The 21,404-nt window shown below is 38.6% G+C and overlaps 1 protein-coding gene across 1 annotated transcript in view; it reads right to left on the bottom strand.

Annotated features, from left to right (window-relative positions):
* LOC136254626 (adhesion G protein-coupled receptor L4-like) overlaps positions 1-21,404 on the bottom strand; it is a 111,363-nt gene that overhangs the window by 88,729 nt on the left and 1,230 nt on the right. The window lies entirely within an intron of this gene.

The following is a 21,404-nucleotide window of genomic DNA, read 5'->3' as shown; positions in this document are numbered from 1 at the left end:
GATCCTCGGTGAAGAAGTAGATGCTTGAGCCTTTTTTCTGCCACGTAAGACTAGCTGAAGTCGAGGTGTGAGCTGCTCACTGAACCGTTCATGTAGGCCTGCAACAACATGCATATGACGGATGGCTGCCAGATACACTTTAATAGTGGTGTGGGACATGTTAGCAGTAGCCAGATAGGAAGCAAACAGGATCAGTGTTGTTTCTGACGACGGTATTGGGGAAATTCTAGATAGTGTGCAGAATTGAATGTACTTGTTCTTTCCAGCTGAGTATGTTGTGATAGTTGATGGAGCCAGTCCTTGAATAAGGAATTGGTTGGCCTTGCAGTAGAGATCAGTTAAATGTGCAGCATCTGGTAAGGGCATGAGGTGGTGGAACCCATCTACAAGGATGATGACAGTAGACCATAAAGGTAGCAGCCTGGTAACAATACATGGGTAAATTGTGTACAGATGCGTGGCGAGGTGAAATGTAAGTGCGGACTTGAAGCAAGCATGCCCGTGTAAACAATTAATAAATAAAGAAGAGATGCGATGTGTGTACCTAAGAGAAAGCTTAATGTGACAATATACATTATGGGGTATGCGTGTGAGTGTGCATGCAAACATGCATATTATGCACCTCATAATTAGTCTCATGAAGATACACACTTACACTTATGATTGTATGACATGAGAACAAATACACGGATATGAAATGCCAAAGGAAATATCAATGTTAGTATATAATTTAACGTGTTTGCAGCTATTGTAACAGTTCACAATCTGTAGATAAGATGTGGAATGACTATCTGGAAAACTGGATGATTTGTTTGAAGTATCGGAGGAAATGAGACAATGTCCAGTCAAGTTGCTTTGGTGATATAATTCGAGCAAGGCAGAGTGGGATTGGAGTTGGTAAGCGAGACGCTGTTGGATGTAGGATGAAGAATTGCTGAAGCTTATTTCTTGACAGTAAGTCGGCTGCTGTGTTTTGGACTCCTGGAAGGTGGGTGGTTGTAATGTGAATGTCGTAATGAGCTGTAAAAAACCATAGACATCTCAGGAGGTGCATCACTATGTTGTCTTTTGAAGCGCCTTTCCAAATGGAATCTACGAGCCCAAGATTGTCACAAAAGAACTGTACCTTCTTTCAGTTTAACAATCTACCCCAGACTGAGCAGCTCAAGACAATGGGTACGAGTTCCTTGGCCATTATGGTAATTGGTGTCCACTCGGGAGGCCACTGGAACTGGAACCATTGGTCTCCAAATCGTGCCCCACAGCCCCACGTACCAGAAGCATCTGTCCACAGACAGTAATCAAAGGTAGTTTCTTTTGAACAGTGCAGAAAACTGACTCCATTTCAATAGGTAACAAACAAGTGCCACTAGCACAAGTCTGATTTGAATGCGGTGTTGAGTCTGGTTCGGTGAGACAACTTCTTCACTCTTGCAGCTGTTGCATACATTCGTGACACAAACGTTCTGCCTGGCTTGACAACTTTCGTGGTGTGTTGTAAAAGACCAACAAGTGATAGGATGGCCCTTTTGTTGGCATCTCTCTTTTTGAGCCATGCTTTAATCTCGTTACGAATGTTCTGCAGCTTGGTAGGTGGAGGTCGGGCCTCCATGTTTTGGGTGTCTAGGGTAATTCCTAAGAATGTAAGTGTCTCTGCAGGTCCCTCTATTTTTTCCATTGCTAAGGGGATACCAAGGTGTGAGCATACTTCGAGAATAACTTGGAGGTTGTTAAAGCATGCAGGTGATTTGGGTGGAGATATGAGAAAATCATCCAGATAGTGGAGAAGAGGACTCACGCCCTTTTGCTCGAGAATCCAAGATAAAAGGTCGGCAAGGATATTGAAAAGTTTTGGTGCAGACCTTAGGCCGAATGGAAGGCAAGTATCAATAAAGACCTGTGCATTCCAATTCATGGCTAGGAGGTGACGATCTGCTGGATGGACGGGTAAGAGGCGAAATGCACTCTTAACATCGACCTTGGCAAGCAGTGTGCCCCTTCCCAATTTCATAATTTCTGCAATAGCTGCTAAACGTCGGCTCCATTTTGGCGGCGGCTGCATGTCTGCCATCTCCCCAGAGGTTTGGGATCGTCATGTCTTCTTTGCTGCGGACTTGCGAGAAGTAGAAGCAGTTTGTCTACCCATTCTTCATGGTTGCACGTGTTACTGCATGCGCATGCGCTGATGTTCTAAATATAGCACTGACTCTTATTAACGCTCTTCTCCAAACAACCAAAGACATGGTGAGTATACTATATCTGTTAGATTCCAACATTAACTCGTTTTAAATATTTTAAACTTCATGAAAAGCCCCAGGTTTTTAAATCTGTATAGTTTTTTCCCAAAATGAACAAACTTAATTAATTCTAGATCTGTCCCCATCAATTACAGGTATATTAGCCACACACGCACGCACTCACACACACACGCATGCACGCACACACCACACACACCATTGCATCAAGGACACTTCACAAGCATACTTTCTGTTTGAAGGTTGAGTGCATGTATTCACTGATATCAAGACAAACGGTAGTGTGTCGTGCGGCCCAAGAAGCCAGCGCGTAACACCCGTGAGTATATTGACAGGAAGAAAGAAAACGCAATTTTCGCACCTCCGTACCTCGGTGCTTCCTTGATGAAACAAGACGATTTTTGCTGTGGACATGCCCCCCAACTGCAGCACTCCACATTCCAAATTTGAGCGAAATCGCTTCACGCGTTCCCGAGATATGCGACTTCAAAAATTGGCTCAGTTTCTTCGTTTTTTCTTCTTATTCTTGTCACACACTTATAAAAACTGCTATAAAACGCGAACGCCACATCCAATTGCCTTGAAATTTGGAACACAGAATGGGGATATAAAGGCGCATCTCAGTACCAACTTTGGCTGGAATACGATAAACAGGCAAAGAGTTATGCGCGATTATTCACGGAAAATAACACCAATATGTTGTCACGCCTACAGGGTAAACCGCGTATGGGAAGAAGCTGAAAATCGGTGGGCGAATAGGTTAACTATTGAACCTCAAACCTTTTGTGGTTTGAAAGAAATCGAGCTAATAACCAGGAAGATACAATGAAAAAACCAACAGTGTGTAACAATTACGCAATCGAGATTAGCTAATAAAAAAACGACTGCTTGCCACGCCTACCAGATAAACCGCTTGGGGTAATGCTTTGAAAATCGTTGTACAGATGGAGTAATCATCTTAGAAAGGCTCATCAATGGTGTAGAAGAATCAGACTTAAAGCCACGGAGTTATAACACGAAATCCAACTTGGTGCAGCAAGTGCGAGATCGAGATACTCTAATAGAGCAGTCATCCTAATAGAGCAGTCACCTTGAAGAGAATTCAAGAGATCAGCTAGAAACAAGAAACCTGTATAGAGATCAGCAACACACAAGTCACCCTGTAGAGAGATCAGCTAGAAGAAGTTACATTGTAGGGAGTTCATGCAACTATGGAAAGAGATAGTTCAGCTAGAAGAAATCACCTTGTAGAGTTCAGCTACAAACAAACCACCATGTAGAGAGTTCAGCTACAAACAAATCGCCCTGTGGAGAGATCAATAGAAGAAGTTACCTTGCAGAGAGTTCAGCTACAAAGAAACCATCATGTAGAGAGTTCAGCTACAAACAAATCTCCCTGTAGAGAGATTAGCTAGAAGAAGTTACCTTGTAGAGAGTTCAGCTACAAAGAAACCATCATGTAGAGAGTTCAGCTTTAAACAAATCTCCCTGTAGAGAGATCAGCTAGAAGAAGTTACCTTGTAGAGAGTTCAGCTTCAAACAAATCACCCTGTAGAAAGATCAGCTAGAAGAAGTCACCTTGTAGAGAGTTCAGTTACAAAGAAACCACCATGTAGAGAGCTCAGCTACAAACTAGTGACCTTGTAGAGACATCAGCTAGAAGAAGTTACCTTGTAGAGAGTTCAGCTACAAAGAAACCATTCTTTAAAGAGCTCAGCTGCAAACAAATCACCTGTACAGAATTCAGCTACAAACAAATCATCATGTAGAGAGTTCAGCTGCAAACAAATCATCCTGTAGAGAGTTCAGCTATGAAAAGATCACCCTGTAGAGAGTTCAGCTATAAGAAGTCACCTTTTAGAGAGTTCAGCTACAAATTAAAGCAACCACCATGTTGAGAGTTCAGCTGCAAACAAATCATCCTGTAGAGAATTCAGCTACAAACAAATCTCCCTGTAGAGAGACCAGCTAGAAACAGGTCACCCTGTAGACAGATCAGCTAGAAGAAGTTACCTTATAGAGAGTTCAGCTGCAAACAATTCACCCTGTGGAGAATTCAACTACAAACAGATAACCCTGTAGAGAGTTCAGCTAGAGTCAAGTCGCCCTGTAGAGAGAATCCTGTAAAGAGCTCATCTACGTACAAGCAGATCACCCTGTAGAGAGTTCAGCTACATTTCAAGTCACCCAGTAGAGAGATCAGCTGCAAATTATCCTGTGGGGATTAATTGACATGTAATAAATATATGCAAGAGTTCATAATATAATTAACTCTTGATATATGCATTATATATATAATTTGTACATTTACTGATAAAATCAGAATGAGTTAAAGTATTTATAAAATCTGCTTCATCTTTTTCTTTTTCCTGTGGTAAAGAAAAATATATAGTTTAAAAAGCCCCAAAGCTGGCCATAGGCTGGCTTTGGGGTATACAAATACAAAAAGGAGTGAAATCTAATCAAAAACAGCCAAGCTGTAAAAAAAGGAGTGCGGCCCTTGAAAAGGCTATGGTGAAAAAAGATGTGAAATGCAAGGTGGCGGCCAAGAAATGGCTGTGATGGTAGGTTAATGGTAAAAATTTTAATAACAACAATTCAGGTGAATTTTGTGCCAAGACCAAGCGGCACAAAAATTCACCTGAATTGTTGTTATTAAAATTTTTACCATTAACCTACCATCACAGCCATTTCTTGGCCGCCACCTTGGATTTCACATCTTTTTTCACCATAGCCTTTTCAAGGGCCGCACTCCTTTTTTTACAGCTTGGCTGTTTTTGATTAGATCCTAATTATACAAATAAATAAACGCCTTAGAGGACTCATTTCTTATCATGTACCACGGTAGTGGTACATAATAGGGATCAGGCAGAAATTTTTCAAAACACTCTAATAGAACGCACGCCAAAAGCAGCCTTCCGGGCTTTAGATTTTATTTCTAAAACATTCTAGACCTTTCTTTTGTGTTTACAACACTAGCCAACAAGTATTAAAAGTAAGGGAAATGGTTTTAGGTGTTTTTTTAAAATTTTGAAAATGGTTAGATTCTCCATCTTCTTCTTTCTTTCTTGTTTCGCGCGCCTACAGCTCGTAGGAAGTAGATATCAGCCCTAAAAACGTATGGCGTATTTAAAAAACATTCGTACCCAGGTCTGTGTGGTATTAAAATCTTCCCTCTCTAATGCGATTGCGAGATATAGAGCAAGAATCACTCTTCGAGACGCCATTCGATCGAGAAGCCATACAGATGATAATATAGAATTGTTTAAAATTCCATTGCTTTAGCTCACAGGACTAAAATGCATCAAGTTGTATCACACTAAACATTAAACATAACTATTGTTCACTGAAACTCGGGTTTTAGACTTCCTTCATTACGAGACAGTGAAGGGGGTGTGGCCCGCACCTCGTCACTTAAACTATTACTGTACGCATTTCGTGTATACTTTCTATTATATTCTTCAGCTGTTTACCAGCTAAGAGTCGACATAACAAGGCTTGTAAGCTATTGGAACACACTGGTAAATTTCGAATTGAAAAGGGGTGTGTCCCTTCCGTACGCGATTGAAAAATAAAAAGCGGGATACTCCGTATACTCAGCACTTTAATTGGAGTCGACCACGTTTTGTCAAGCGTGTGTTTTACTCGTGTTGAGATTTCACACCGCTTCGTTGCAGTAAACGGTCACACTAGTGGATTTATCTACTCGTCAAAGGAACGTGGTATTGTTTACTGTATTGTTAACTGTATTGTTAACTAATTGTTTATTAAACTTATTTATGTAATTGTTTATTGCCAGTTGATATTACAATGGGTTTCTTTATTAAACAATCATGTACTGTTGAACGTATATTTAAGAAGTAGTCCATGTGCATGGACATGAAAAAAATCATGAAACTAGTGGGGCAAAAAAATTATTAATTTTCAATAAGTAGAATAGGGATCAAAGATTTGATTTTGAAAAAAACTGCGTAAACAAGAAGTAATAGGGATGATAATCCACAAAATTCTATGCATCATCAGTTCAAAGCAAGTTATTTGAATAGTGTACACTCAATTTGCGATTCCTATTTCAACTTGTGGTTAAATTTTGTTAAAATGTTGAAATAGGAATCGCAAATTGAGTGTACACTATTCAAATAACTTGCTTTGAACTGATGATGCATAGAATTTTGTGGATTATCATCCCTATTACTTCTTGTTTACGCAGTTTTTTTCAAAATCAAATCTTTGATCCCTATTCTACTTATTGAAAATTAATAATTTTTTTGCCCCACTAGTTATAATTTATAATTGTCCATAATTCAATTTAGAAATATAAATACTGTAAGTCAACTTGCAGGTTTTGTTTAGGAAAGTGCATGACTTAAAGACACATTATCCACAATTATAATTCACATAAAAGAATAAAAAGTATAAGGAACTTTATAGGCTAGTAGGGATCATCATGATCACAAACCTATGATAGTAGAGATTATGAAGGTTTGCACCTACCCTCAAAAAAAATTATTAAGTTTATTTTTAAAAAACCAGGCACCTAGTAAATACTATTTCTTGAATTAATCAACTTTTTGTAAATTAAACTAGTAATTTAAAAAATTGTTAAGTTAAAAATGAAGTAGGGATCTATGCAATAAAAAGTAGTGAAACAAGAGATGAATGATAGTACTACAGCATAGATCAATGGGAATGTCCCTACTTTGGCACATTAACTATAATTTTGCTCAATGCCAAAAGTAGGGACTTTCCCACTGAGCTATGCTGTAATACCATCATTCCTCTCTTGTTTCCCAACTTTTTATTGCATAGATCCCTACTTCATTTTTAAATTCAAAAATACTAGTTTGTTTAGTTTTTTTATTGTAGCACAGTTAGTCACAGTGTAACTTGTGAGCTAGCTATTATGCACCTATCAATGTCAAGCCATACCTACCCCAGATCGGGCAGAGGTGGGGATTTGCAAATGTTAGATGACAAATTCCCCACCCCTGGGGGCAACTTTGAGTTACAAATACCCTACAAATTTGTATTATTTATCCCGGGAATCACTAACAATATGGCCAAGTATAGCTATTTGTGTTGCAAATGTCCCTACCCTGTGGACGAGTTTGGGTGATGAATCCCTTACAAATCCCCACCTGCTGCCGCCTGGGGTAGGCGGGGCGTGACATTGATAGGTGCATTAAGTTCCTGTACAGCTTATTAAAGTATTACAGTGCCAAAATTGAAGGCACATAGGCCCGTAGTAGCATGCATAGCTTACCTTTGATCATAGTAGCAATGGAGCTTAGATCTATGACCTGTCTCAGTACAATGGTCCACGCATTCTATTCACCCGGGCCGGAAGTTGTTCAAATGAACAGGTCCTTTCAGTTGTTTGGAGTTTAGTCCCGACTAACAGGATGAAGTAATCCAATTTCCGCTCGAGTACTACCCAATCACTTGCTGATCTCACCGTCTGGCACTGAGTGGCTAAGTCAGTGTGTTGAGAGGAACAAGCCTTCGAGTATCAGTCCATCTATTAAGTAACAAATTTCTTCATCGATGGCAGTCCAGGTGTTGGCAAAAAGTCTAAGTTGTGACAACTCAGCAGCCTTAATGTTTTACGTGCAACACTTGAAATTATAAGTGCTCTGTACTTTCAGCAGCATAAGCGCTTTCTGAAATAATTTTGTCAGGTATTCAGAAAAGTGTTGATATGGATAATTAATGCCTCGGCACGGTTTTAATGCTTGAAGAAGACAACCAACCTGATTGAAGATAAAAGGAAAGACAAGGCACACAGGGCGTACACTCATCGGAACCCCAAAAGGCATCCCACTGGTGAGTTTGTTGTTGTGGTGTAAAATGGTGACCATGCACTGCTTTGTTTGGGCTCTAGGCTTGCGACTGTGGTCAGTGAGGCAGTGAGACAAAATTTCAAGTTTTGGAGACTATTTTAAAACTCTATATCCAGTCACCGGTAAGTGTTTTCTTGTTTTTTAATGCTGTATTTCATGCTAGATGGACTAATATTATTTTGTAAAAGTGATTTTTGTCACGTAAGATGTCTCTAGGATGATTTTTAAAGGCGGAATTTTGGGTGGCATGCATTACTTTTGGGGGATCCCTACTTAAACAGTACGACCGTACTGTATGATTAACCACACAAAATGCAATAGCTTTGTTTTTTTTTACCTTGTTTAGTAACAATACATACAGTACATTAAAATTAAAGGTATTTTGTAACTCACAAATTATTTCATAATCCATCAATTACATTGCTATGCATTGCTAAGGAAGCGTAACTCAAGAAAACCACAAATTATGCACAGAAGTTACCCTGGAGTGTAGAGAGTTCAGGTACAAACAAATCACACTGTAGAGAGTTCAAGTTACCCTGCAGAGAGATCAGCTACAAAAAATTGCCCTGCAGAGAGTTCAGCAATAAACAAATCACAGTTCAGCTACAAATACGCCACCCTGTATAAAAATCACCCCAAAGAGAGTTCAACTACAAACAAGTCACGTTGTAGAGAGAGAGAGGCTAGAAACAAGTCGCCCTATACAAAGTTCAACTACACCCTGTAGAGAGTTCAATTACAAAAAAAAAATCCTGTTGAGAGATCAGCTGTAAGCAAATCATACTGTAGAGATGTCAACTAGAAAAATTTACCCTGTAGAGACATCAGCTAGAAACAAGTTATGCTACAGTGAGTTCAGCTACAAACAAGCCACCTAGTAGAGAGAGATCATCTACAAGAAATCTAGAGATAAGCTTGAAAAAGAAAGTTCAGCTGCAAAAAAAATCACATTGTTGAGTGATGAGCTTGAAAAAGGTTATTCAACTATTCACCCTGCAGTGAGTTCAGCTACAAAAAAACCACAAATTTAGCTACACACAAATCACCGCATAGAGAGATCAGTTGCAAACAAATCACACTGTAGAGAGATCAGCTATTACATCGGCTAGAAATAAGTTACCTTGTAGAAAGATCAACTAGAACAAAGGAACCATGTAGAGAGTTCAGCTACAAACAAATCACCTTTTTAAAAGATCAGCTAGAAACAAGTCACCCTGTAGAGAGATTAGCCAGAAACAAGTCACCTTATAGAGAGTTCAGCTACAAAACTAATCACTTTGTAGAGGGAACTGCTACAAACAAATCACACTGTAGAGATCAGCTAGATAAAGTTACCCTGTTGTGTAGAGAATGCAGCTACAAACAAATCACCCTGTAAAGAGTTCAAGTCACCCTGTAGAGAGTTCAGCTATAAATAAGCCACCCTGTAGAAAGTTCAGCTACAAACTAGAGAGAACAGCTAGAAACAAGTTACACTGTAGAGAGTTCAGTTACAAGCAAATCACCCTATGGAGAGATCAGCAAGAAACAAATCACCCTATAGAGAGTTCGGCTACATACAAAATCACCCTGTAGAGATTTCAGCAACAAACAAGTCACCCTGTAGAGAGAGAGGCTAAAAACAAGTCACCCTGTAGAAAGTTCAGCTTAAAACAAGTCACGTTGTAAGAGTTCAGCTACAAAAAGAATTGCCGTGTAGAGAAGTAAATCACACTGTAGAGAGATCAACTAGATAAAAGTTACCCTGTAGAGACATCAGCTACAAACAAATCACCGTACAGAGAGATCAGCTAGCACCCTGTAGAGAAAGCAGTTAGAAACTAGTTATCTTGCAGTGAGTTTAACTACAAATGAGCCACCCTGTATAGATCAGCTACAAAAAATCACACTGTAGAGAGATCTGCTAGAAAACAAGAGTTCAGCTGCAAACAAATCACAGTGAAGAGAGTTCAGCTACAAACAAGTCACCATGTAGAGAGATCAGCTAGAAAAAGTTTCCCTGTAAAGAGTTCAACTACTAACAAATTACCCTGCAGAGAGTTCAGCTACCCTGTAGAGAGATCAGCTAAAAAACACACCCTGTAGAGAGATCAGATAAAAATGAGTTATCCTGTAGAGAGTTCAGCTACAAGCAAATTACTGCGTTAAATCAGTTAGAAACAAGTCACCCATTAGATAGATCAGCTGGAACAAGGTACCCTGTAGAATTCAGCTACCACCCTATAGAGGTCAACTAGAAACAAATTTGTCTGTAGAATTCAGTTACCACCCTATAGAGAGATTGGCTGCAAACAAGTCACCCTGTAGAGAGATCAGCTACAAAAAAAGTTACCCTGTAGAAGGATCAGCTAGAAGTAATTCACCTTGTAGAGAGTTCGGTTACATACAATTCGCCCTGTAGAGAGATCAGCTACAAACAAATTATTCTGTAGAGAGATCAACAAGAAAACTTACCCAGTAGAGACATCAGTTAGACAGAAGTCACCCTGTAGAAAGATCAGCTAGAACCAAATAACCATGTAGAGAGTTCAGCTACAAACAAATCACCCTGTAGAGAGTTCAGCTACAAACAAGTCACCCTGTAGAGAGATCAGCTAGAAAAAAGTTATCATGCAGAGAGTTCAAACAAATCACACTGTAGTGAGATCAGCTATACAACATCAGATAGAAATAGGTCACCCTGTAGAAAGAACAGCTACAACGAAGGCATCATGTAGAGAATTCAGCTACATATAAAACACTCTGTAGATAGAAACAAGTCACCTACTGTACAGAGTTCAACTACACTTCAACTTAACCTGAACTATAAACATATAACCCTGTAGAGAGTTAAGCTACAAACAAATCACCCTGTAGAGAGATCAGCTACAAACAAATAACAATGTAGAGATATCAGCTAGAAAAAATGTAAAGAGTTCAGCTGCAAACAAATCACCCTGTAGAGAGATCAGGTCACTCTGTAAAGAGTTCAGCTACAAATCAGAGATATCAGTTAAAGCAGAATACAGCTACAAACAAATTACCATGTTAGATCAGCTAGAAACAAATCATCTTTTATGGAAATCAGCTAGAAACAAGTCACCCTGTGGAGAGATTAGTTAGAAACAAGTCGCTCTGAAGAGAGGTTAGCTAGAAAAAAAGTCACCCTGAAACTAGAAGCAAGTTATCCTGTAGAGAGTTCAGCTACAAACTAGTCACCCTGTAGAGAGATCAGCTAGAAACAATTTACCCTGGTAGATAGTTCAGCTACATATAAATCACCAACCTGTAGAGAGTTCAGTTTTAAACAAGTTATCCTGTAGAGAAATCAGCTAGAAATAAGTCACCACGTAAAGAGTTCAACTACAAACAGATGATCCTGTAAGAGTTCAGCTACATTTACGTTACCATGTAGAGAGTTCAGCTACATTGCAAGTTACCCAGTGGAGATAAGCTACAACCAAGTTATACAGTAGAAAAGAAATAGCATGTAATAATTTCAAATTTTTACCAATAATTACCAATAAAATCAAAAATACAGTAGTTAATATAAAAATTCTGCTTTGAATGTCTTTCTTCTTTCTCTGTAGTAAAGAAAAAAAACACAGGTTAAAATAACCCCAAAGCCAGCGGCAATAAGATGGCTTTAGTGTATATAAATACAATGAGAAGTGATATCTAATCTAAAAGAGCCAAGATGTAAAAAAGGTGCGACCCCCAAAAAGGCCATGGTGAAAAAAGATGTGAAATCCAAGGTGGCAGCCAGAAAAAGGTAGTTTAATAGTAAAAATTTTAATAGCGACAATTCAGATAAATTTGGTGCCAAAACCAGTCATATTACTATTAACCTACCATCACAACCATTTCTTGGCCGCTGCCTTGGATTTCACATCTTTTTTAACCATGACTTTTTTTCGGGTCCGCACCTTTTTTACAGCTTGGCTGTTTTGGATTGGATAAATAATAATAAAATAATTATAAATACAGCACAAATAATCAGATAAAATTATAGTAAAAACCTTAATCAAGACACACGGTAGTGTGTCGTGCGGCCCAAGAAGCCGGCGTGTAACACCCGTGAGTATATTGACAGGAAGGAAGAAAACGCAATTTTCGCACCTCCGTAGCTCTGTGCTGCCTTGATGAAACAAGACGATATTTGCTGTGGACATTCCCTCCACCTTCAGCACTCCACATTCCAAATTTGAGCGAAATCGCTTCAAGCGTTCCCGAGATATGCGACTTCAAAAATTGGCTTAGTTTCTTCGTTTTTTTTTTCTTCTTCTTATTTTTCTTCCTCTTTTCGCACACTTACAAAAACTGCTATAAAACGCGAACGCCATATCCGATCGCCTTGAAATTTGGCACACAGAAGGGGGGTATCAAGGCGCATCTCTGTACCAACTTTGGTTGGAATACGATACACAGGCAAAGAGTTATGAGCGATTATTCACGAAAAATAACACCAATATGTTGTCACGCCTACAGGGTAAACCGCGTATGGGAAGAAGCTGAAAATCGGTGGGTGAATAGGTTAACTATTGAACCTCAAACCTTTTGTGGTTTGAAAGAAATCGAGCTAAAAACCAGGAAGATACAACGAAAAAACCAACAGTGTGTAACAATTACGCAATCTAGATTAGCTAATAAAAAACTATTACTTGCCACGCCTACCAGATAAACCGCTTGTGGTAATGCTTTGAAAATCGCTGTATAGATGGAGTAATCATCTTAGAAAGGCTCTTCAATGGTGTAGAAGAATCAGACTTAAAGCCACGGAGTTATAACACGAAATCCAACTTGGTGTAGCAAGTGCGAGATCGAGATACTCTAATAGAGCAGTCATCCTAATAGAGCAGTCACCCTGAAGAGAATTCAAGAGATCAGCTAGAAACAGGTAACCTGTATAGAGATCAGCTACAAACAATTCACCCTGTAGAGTGATCAGCTACAAACAATTCACCCTGTAGAGAGATCAGCTAGAAGAAGTTACCTTGTAGGGAGTTCATGCAACTATGGAAAGAGATAGTTCAACTAGAAGAAATCAGCTTGTAGAGTTCAGCTGCAAAGAAACTACCATGTAGAGAGTTCAACTACAAACAAATCGCCCTGTAGAGAGATCAATAGAAGAAGCTACCTTGTTATTATTTATTATTATTATTATTATTACTAGGACCGGGTCACACATAACCAAGTAAATTTGTTAACATATAAAACAATTTGTATTTGCTTTGTCTAACTGTGATGTATAATAAGTATTGTAGTACCTCCATTATCCAAACATCTGTTTCAGTTCAACGTTTAAAGCATCCAGTTGAGTGAATTTGTTCAAATAAATGAAGCCCATTTGTTTATATAGAGTTATGTTCAACTATTCTAATAAAACATACACTTACTCTAATAGAATGTTCACGTAATGACGAAATACTCTAATAGGTCACACATGCCCCAGTGCAGTGGTCCCTTTATTGTTCGGCCATCGATACCCAAATGTTTTGTTATTCAAACAGAAGTGACCGTTCTATTTGAGTATTTTGTTTAAGTGTGTATGTGCTATTAGAGAATTTGAATGGAATTCTATTATATAAATGAATTGGTTTTAACTTTCCATTATTTACTGAATTTAAATTATAGAAGGACTACTGTACAGAACAAGGGGCAAGCCATGTGCACAGTGTACATATACAAAATACATGGTCATATATTATTATAAAGTTGACGTCACCAGTACCAATACAAAGACACTGAAAGCTCAGTACAACTTTGCAACAATGTTAAAGTATGCTATCAAAATTATAGGGCAACAGATGGACCAGCCAACACAGAGCAGAACTATCATAGAAAGATTGGGAGTTATCTATCACTTAATTTCATCGTATGTGCACACAACAGTCACACATTGTAAGCTAATAATACAATAAAATAGATATTATAGCAATTTATTAAACAGTGGATCCTCAATAATCTGAACAGCACTGTTCTCAAGTTGATATATTATTGACTATATATTCAAATACTCTAATAGAACAAACACTCGTTTTCAATATACCCTAATAGAACAGTCCTTTCTACTGTTGGGATTAGCAAGTGTTCAGATTACAGGAGTTTGGATTAGTGAGGATCTATACTGTCCACATACATTATAAGCTATATGCCAATAGTTTATATGATAGAATCTTAGTATGCACACTACTAACATGGCTATCCACTCCCAAAATGACTAGTTCATTACTATACATGAAACACGAACAAGTCTTATTTATAAGAACAACTGCTCATATCAGTGATTTTATGCACAAACTAGCAAATTCGCTCTAATTATAAGACTCTACTTGTATTCATTTATCAATTAAAGTATTACAGTCTGCATGAATCTTATGTTTGATGCTGTCTGTAAGCTTACATGGAACCAAACCCATGGCCACTAGCAAGAGTTCATAATATATAAAGAGAGGAGAGTATCCTACTAGATTGTAGCAGGACTAGGTTAAAACACTTCAACGTGAACTAATTGATCCATTGCACACATGATCCAATCCAGGGATTACTCAGATATTTGATTACGCGTCGGACAATGTAACCCTGTGAAAGGGATCAGTGGACAGCTCACTGTGACTGAGCACTAAATCTACAAGGCAGACATTTCAGCACAAGAAACATTCAGGATACAAATTCATCCTTCTGTCAGCCTACAACATGTGCAACAGTGTAGTGCCAATTTATCAGTAAATTTAATAAAAATTAAATAGTGTGTGTTTCGCCAAATTAACAACTGCAAATTGCCTAAATATTATTTTGTTGTTACACAGCATTTACACATGCTTTGAGGTTATGTTATGACGTTATCACTTGTCAGCAGAAGTCTACCAAGTGAGTGGGCAAAAGACAATACCAGTTAATAACCACTATACAGATAACAAGCGTCAACTCTGTGCTCAGTGTACATACATAACAATATTATATGGTCAACTTAAATAAAGCTAATGTCCCCAATACCATGTATGACACTGAATAGGACCATTATCAACCCCATCTGCTTTATTCTCAGCATAACCTAGTAACAATACTACAGTATGCTATAAAAATTATAGAATTACAGATGGATCAACCAACACAACACAGAGCAACAATATTAAAGAAAGACTGAGAGTTATCCATTACTTAATTTCACTGAATGTACGTACAATAGTCACATATGTGACCATCTCAGCGAAAACCTGTCTAGTTCGCACAACCTCCGAATATATACATTTTTAAATTTCTCAACATTATCTGCATAGTCCAAGGAACGGTTTACCAAAGTTTCAGACTTCTGTGGTGAGTAGGTTTGGAATTACAGCGTTAGAAAGTAGAAAGTACAAGAAAATCAATTTGTACAGTGACTATACTAAAAAATAAACTACAAGCGCTTGCATTCGCAGCCATAACTTCCATTTGGATTAGTCTACAAAGTTGGAATTTGGCTTACAATGTTCACCATGGATTGGCAGACCAACTAAGGTATAGTTTTAGCCTTGCATTCACCTGTGCATAGGCGTATGAAGGCGGTTTTGTAAAAAAACAGCAACAATTTTGTTTACGTTTACTGCTCCATAAACAAACTCATGTAACACGCAAACCATTGGGGCTACAGAAATGAAACAAAGATTTTCGAACTGTCCATGAGTAAGATGGTGTACAGTTTAATTGATTTGAATCTTCCTTCTTCGAGTACTCGCCCGATAAAAACTTGCATATTTTTTCTTGTAGCATGTGTAATTTTACGAATTATTTACAATTTTGATTTTCTCAATACTCATGTTTGTGCAAACTAGACGGGTTTTCGCTGAGACGGTCACATATTGTAAGTTATCATACATACATACTGTACACAGTCATACATTACAAGCTATATGTAACAACAGACGTTTAACCAGAACATAACTATATTAGTATCCTATAGCATACTGTATGCATGCGATATATAGACTAGTGTTATGTGAGTAGTTAGCAACAAGTTTATAGTTGGTTGCGAGTGAATCTTTGGGTTTGTTTTGAAACGTGCACTGTTACAATACAGAATCTTAGTACATACTCCACTGACACTGCTACCATCCACAAATTAAATAGCTCATTACATCTACATTTGCACTGCTATTGTAGTCATCATTACTCAGTGTTAACATTACAGTGCTTGGTTTTACTGCTATAGTAGCTATAAGCCATGTTATCTACAATAGATTTGCCTTGACTAGCAGTCGCACATCCAGTGCTGCAAAGGTATGGTAAAAGCAAATGTTCAAAGCATATTGTTTATCTTATGACACATGTGACTGCATCATTAGTGTACAACATGCACAGTACTGATATGTCTACAGAAGCCACATACACATGAAACACAAAAAAGTCTTATAAGAACGACTGCTCTATGACAAACTATTTCTTGGTGCCCCTTACTCGATCCTGAGCACAGTAAATGGAGCCTTTTATCATAGAAATTTTGTTTTGCTACCTTTTAGCTAAACAATGTTTGTTATAGTAGCTAAAAATAGTTAGTCGCCACTTATGAACTAGCCACTAAATAACAGACCACACAGCGTAGTATCAGTGATTTGAGAGTAGTACAAACTTGTAAATTTGGTCCAATAATAAGACTTTTGCCCTACTGACTATACGCTAAAATCTCGTAAGTGTATTCTAATGCTTTTGCACGTTTTAATACTCAAATGGAATACCCTAAAAAACTACCTAAGTGTAGTTGGAGTACATTACATAGAACTAACCTCCAAGTAAGAAGACATTGTTGTTCCCACCAATAATAGACCTTATTCAATTAGAATGATAAGCGCCCGGAAGCGTTACGACATTTCCATGGCGACAGTCACGTGAATCAGCAATTTTTAGCAGACGCCATTTTGAGTACCGAGGTGCAATGCCACCTTCGTTTGCCAGGTAAGGCTATCGAACAAATCACTCGACAAAATACTTTAACGACTTTGTTTACGCAAAATTAACAATGAGCGCGGTAATGAGTGACTTTTATCACCAACTTGACGAGGCAGGGAAAAGGCGATACCAAGAGAAGCTTCAATTGATTGGATTGAAAGAAGACCCATATCTTCTGCCACGAGACCACTGGTCGCCTTCGAGGGCTCTATGGCCCAAAGTAGAATCGCCGGATATTTGTGTGTACCTTATAAATTCACCTAGCCCATACACGATGGAAGAGTTGAAAGGTTACAAAAGTACAGAAGCATGGGCATACTTCGTGGCTGGATTCGTCGAAGATGTGCTGATTACTAAGGTTAACGAGAACTCGCTCCTTATGACAGCAAAGGTATACAGTACTCAGTGACTATAGTCTAGAGTTTTGCACTGTGTGTTATAGTTGATTTTTCCTCACACTAGAGTAGCCGGAAGAGCCTTTCTTCCCTAGCCCCTGGAGCACACATAGCTATGTAAAACAAAAACAATACAAAACACAAAATCACAGGAAGATTTTTTTTTTTCAAAATGACACCTGTGTCTTCAGTGATTCGTAAAATTTATCCTCACAGTAGTCAGCAGATCTACTGGAGACAACAGTACAAAATTAATGATACAAAAGCACACACAAACAAAAAAGGCAAACACAGAAAATGATCTGCTAAGTGAACCCTATGCACATGCTAACGATGGCACGTGCCACCTTTAATAACCTGAGTTGCATGCAGGCTGCACAAATATTTTAAATGCATAAGTTACATACAACCAAACATACACAGCCTATAGATTCAGGTAAACCATGCAGTCTGCCCTGCCCCATATTGGCCATCTATATTAGTGGAACTACATGTACATGTACAATATTATTGTGCACTGATGGCCTGATTGTTCTATATATTAGAAGATAGGTATGCCCTAATTCTGGAAACTTGCTTCCTCTCTGTAGTATAGTGTTACATTTGCATGTGTCACAGTGTATATATCAGTAGCTATACAGCTAGCTATAGCTATATACTTTTTATATTTAAAGGTTAAACATAGCCAGTGTATGAACAGTCCACCATTGAGACCATGGCTTGGCATTAAACCAGATGGAACAATCATCTGTGCTCACTGTAATTGCATGGCTGGTGCAGGCGAGGCATGCTCCCATGTAGCTGCTACACTATATGCAGTGATGGCTGGGGTGAGACTACGAGATGAAACTTCCTGTACTTCTGAACTAGTTTAGTTTGTAGGAGCTGGAATGTTTAAACATTTGGAACAGGGGCAACGGAAATAAAAAGTACATAGGTTATTACTGTCAAAATTGTTAACAAAATGATTCCTTGTAGATAGTTCAGCTACAAAGAAACCATCATGTAGAGAAATCAGCTACAAAAAAATCACCTGTAGAGAGTTCAATTACAAACAAATCTCCCTGTAGAGAGATCAGCTAGAAGAAATTACCTTGTAGAGAGTTCAGTTACAAAGAAACCATCATGTAGAGAGTTCAGCTACAAACAAATCTCCCTGTAGAAAGATCAGCAAGAAGAAGTCACCTTGTAGAGAGTTCAGCTACAAAGAAAGCATCATGTAGAGAGTTCAGCTGCAAAGAAATCACCTGTAGAGAGTTCAGCTATAAACAAATCTCCCTGTAGAGAGATCAGCTAGAAGAAGTTTCCTTGTAGAGAGTTCAGCTACAAACAAATCACCCTCTTGAAAGATCAGCAAGAAGAAGTCACCTTGTAGAGAGTTCAGTTACAAAGAAACCACCACGTAGAGAGTTCAGCTACAAACTAGTGACCTTGTAGAGACATCAGTTACCTTGTAGAGAGTTCAGCTACAAAGAAACCATCATGTAGAGAGTTCATTCAGCTGCAAACAAATCACCTGTAGAGAGTTCAGCTACAAACAAATCACCCTGTAGAAAGATCAGCTAGAAGAAGTCACCTTGTAGAGAGTTCAGCTACAAAGAGCCATCATGTAGAGAGATCAGCTGCAAACAAATCACCTGTAGAGAGTTCAGCTACAAACAAATCTCCCTGTAGAGAGATCAGCTAGAAGAAGTTTCCTTGTAGATAGTTCAGCTACAAACAAATCACCCTGTAGAAAGATCAGCTAGAAGAAGTTACCTTGTAGAGAGTTCAGCTACAAAGAAACCATCATGTAGAGAGTTCAGCTGCAAAAAAATCCCCTGTAGAGAGTTCAGCTACAAACAAATCTCCCTGTAGACAGATCAACTAGAAGAAATTACCTTGTAGAGAGTTCAGTTACAAAGAAACCATCATGTAGAGAGTTCAGCTGCAAACAAATCTCCCTGTAGAGAGATCAGCTAGAAGAAGTTTCCTTGTAGATAGTTCAGCTACAAACAAATCACCCTGTAGAAAGATCAGCTAGAAGAAGTCACTTTGTAGAGAGTTCAGCTACAAAGAACCATCATGTAGAGAGTTCAGCTGCAAAGAAATCACCTGTAGAGAGTTCAGCTACAAACAAATCTCCCTGTAGAGAGATCAGCTAGAAGAAGTTTGCTTGTATAGAGTTCAGCTACAAACACATCACCCTGTAGAAAGATCAGCTAGAAGAAGTTACCTTGTGGAGAGTTCAGCTACAAAGAAACCATCATGTAGAGAGTTCAGCTGCAAACAAATCACCTGTAGAGAGTTCAGCTACAAACAAATCTCCCTGTAGAGAGATCAGCTAGAAGAAGTTTCCTTGTAGATAGTTCAGCTACAAACAAATCACCCTGTAGAAAGATCAGCTAGAAGAAGTTACCTTGTAGAGAGTTCAGCTACAAAGAAACCATCATGTAGAGAGTTCAGCTGCAAAAAAATCACCTGTAGAGAGTTCAGCTACAAACAAATCTCCCTGTAGACAGATCAGCTAGAAGAAATTACCTTGTAGAGAGTTCAGTTACAAAGAAACCATCATGTAGAGAGTTCAGCTGCAAACAAATCTCCCTGTAGAGAGATCAGCTACAAACAAATAACCCTGTAGAAAGATCAGCTAGAAGAAGTCACTTTGTAGAGAGTTCAGCTACAAAGAACCATCATGTAGAGAGTTCAGCTGCAAAGAAATCACCTGTAGAGAGTTCAGCTACAAACAAATCTCCCTGTAGAGAGATCAGCTAGAAGAAGTTTCCTTGTATAGAGTTCAGCTACAAACACATCACCCTGTAGAAAGATCAGCTAGAAGAAGTTACCTTGTGGAGAGTTCAGCTACAAAGAAACCATCATGTAGAGAGTTCAGCTGCAAACAAATCACCTGTAGAGAGTTCAGCTACAAACAAATCTCCCTGTAGAGAGATCAGCTAGAAGAAATTAACTTGTAGAGAGTTCAGTTACAAAGAAACCATCATGTAGAGAGTTCAGCTACAAACAAATCTCCCTGTAGAAAGATCAGCTAGAAGAAGTCACCTTGTAGAGAGTTCAGCTACAAAGAAAGCATCATGTAGAGAGTTCAGCTGCAAAGAAACCACCTGTAGAGAGTTCAGCTACAAACAAATCTCCCTTTAGAGAGATCAGCTAGAAGAAATTTCCTTGTAGAGAGTTCAGCTACAAACAAATCACCCTCTTGAAAGATCAGCTAGAAGAAGTCACCTTGTAGAGAGTTCAGTTACAAAGAAACGATCATGTAGAGAGTTCAGCTGCAAACAAAATCACCTGTAGAGAGTTCAGCTACAAAGAAATCTCCCTGTAGAGAGATCAGCCAGAATAAGTTTCCTTGTAGAGAGTTCAGCTACAAACAAATCGCCCTTTAGAAAGATCAGCTAGAAGAAGTTACCTTGTGGAGAGTTCAGCTATAAAGAAACCATTATGTAGAGAGTTCAGCTGCAAACAAATTACCTGTAGAGAGTTCAGCTACAAACAAATCTCCCTGTAGACAGATCAGCTAGAAGAAATTACCTTGTAGAGAGTTCAGTTACAAAGAAACCATCATGTAGAGAGTTCAGCTGCAAACAAATCACCTGCAGAGAGTTCAGCTACAAACAAATCTCCTTGTAGAGAGATCAGCTAGAAGAAATTACCTTGTAGAGAGTTCAGTTACAAAGAAACCATCATGTAGAGAGTTCAGCTACAAACAAATCTCCCTGTAGAAAGATCAGCTAGAAGAAGTCACCTTGTAGAGAGTTCAGCTACAAAGAAAGCATCATGTAGAGAGTTCAGCTGCAAAGAAATCACCTGTAGAGAGTTCAGCTACAAACAAATCTCCCTGTAGAGAGATCAGCCAGAATAAGTTTCCTTGTAGAGAGTTCAGCTACAAACAAATCACCCTTTAGAAATTTCATGATCAGCTAGAAGAAGTTACCTTGTGGAGAGTTCAGCTATAAAGAAACCATCATGTAGAGAGTTCAGCTGCAAACAAATTACCTGTAGAGAGTTCA

This window comes from Dysidea avara, chromosome 4, assembly GCF_963678975.1.
Source record: "Dysidea avara chromosome 4, odDysAvar1.4, whole genome shotgun sequence".
NCBI classification, from domain to species: Eukaryota; Metazoa; Porifera; class Demospongiae; order Dictyoceratida; family Dysideidae; genus Dysidea; species Dysidea avara.
Note: the sequence above shows the minus strand (reverse complement) of the source record. Positions and strands in the feature narration are given on the sequence as shown.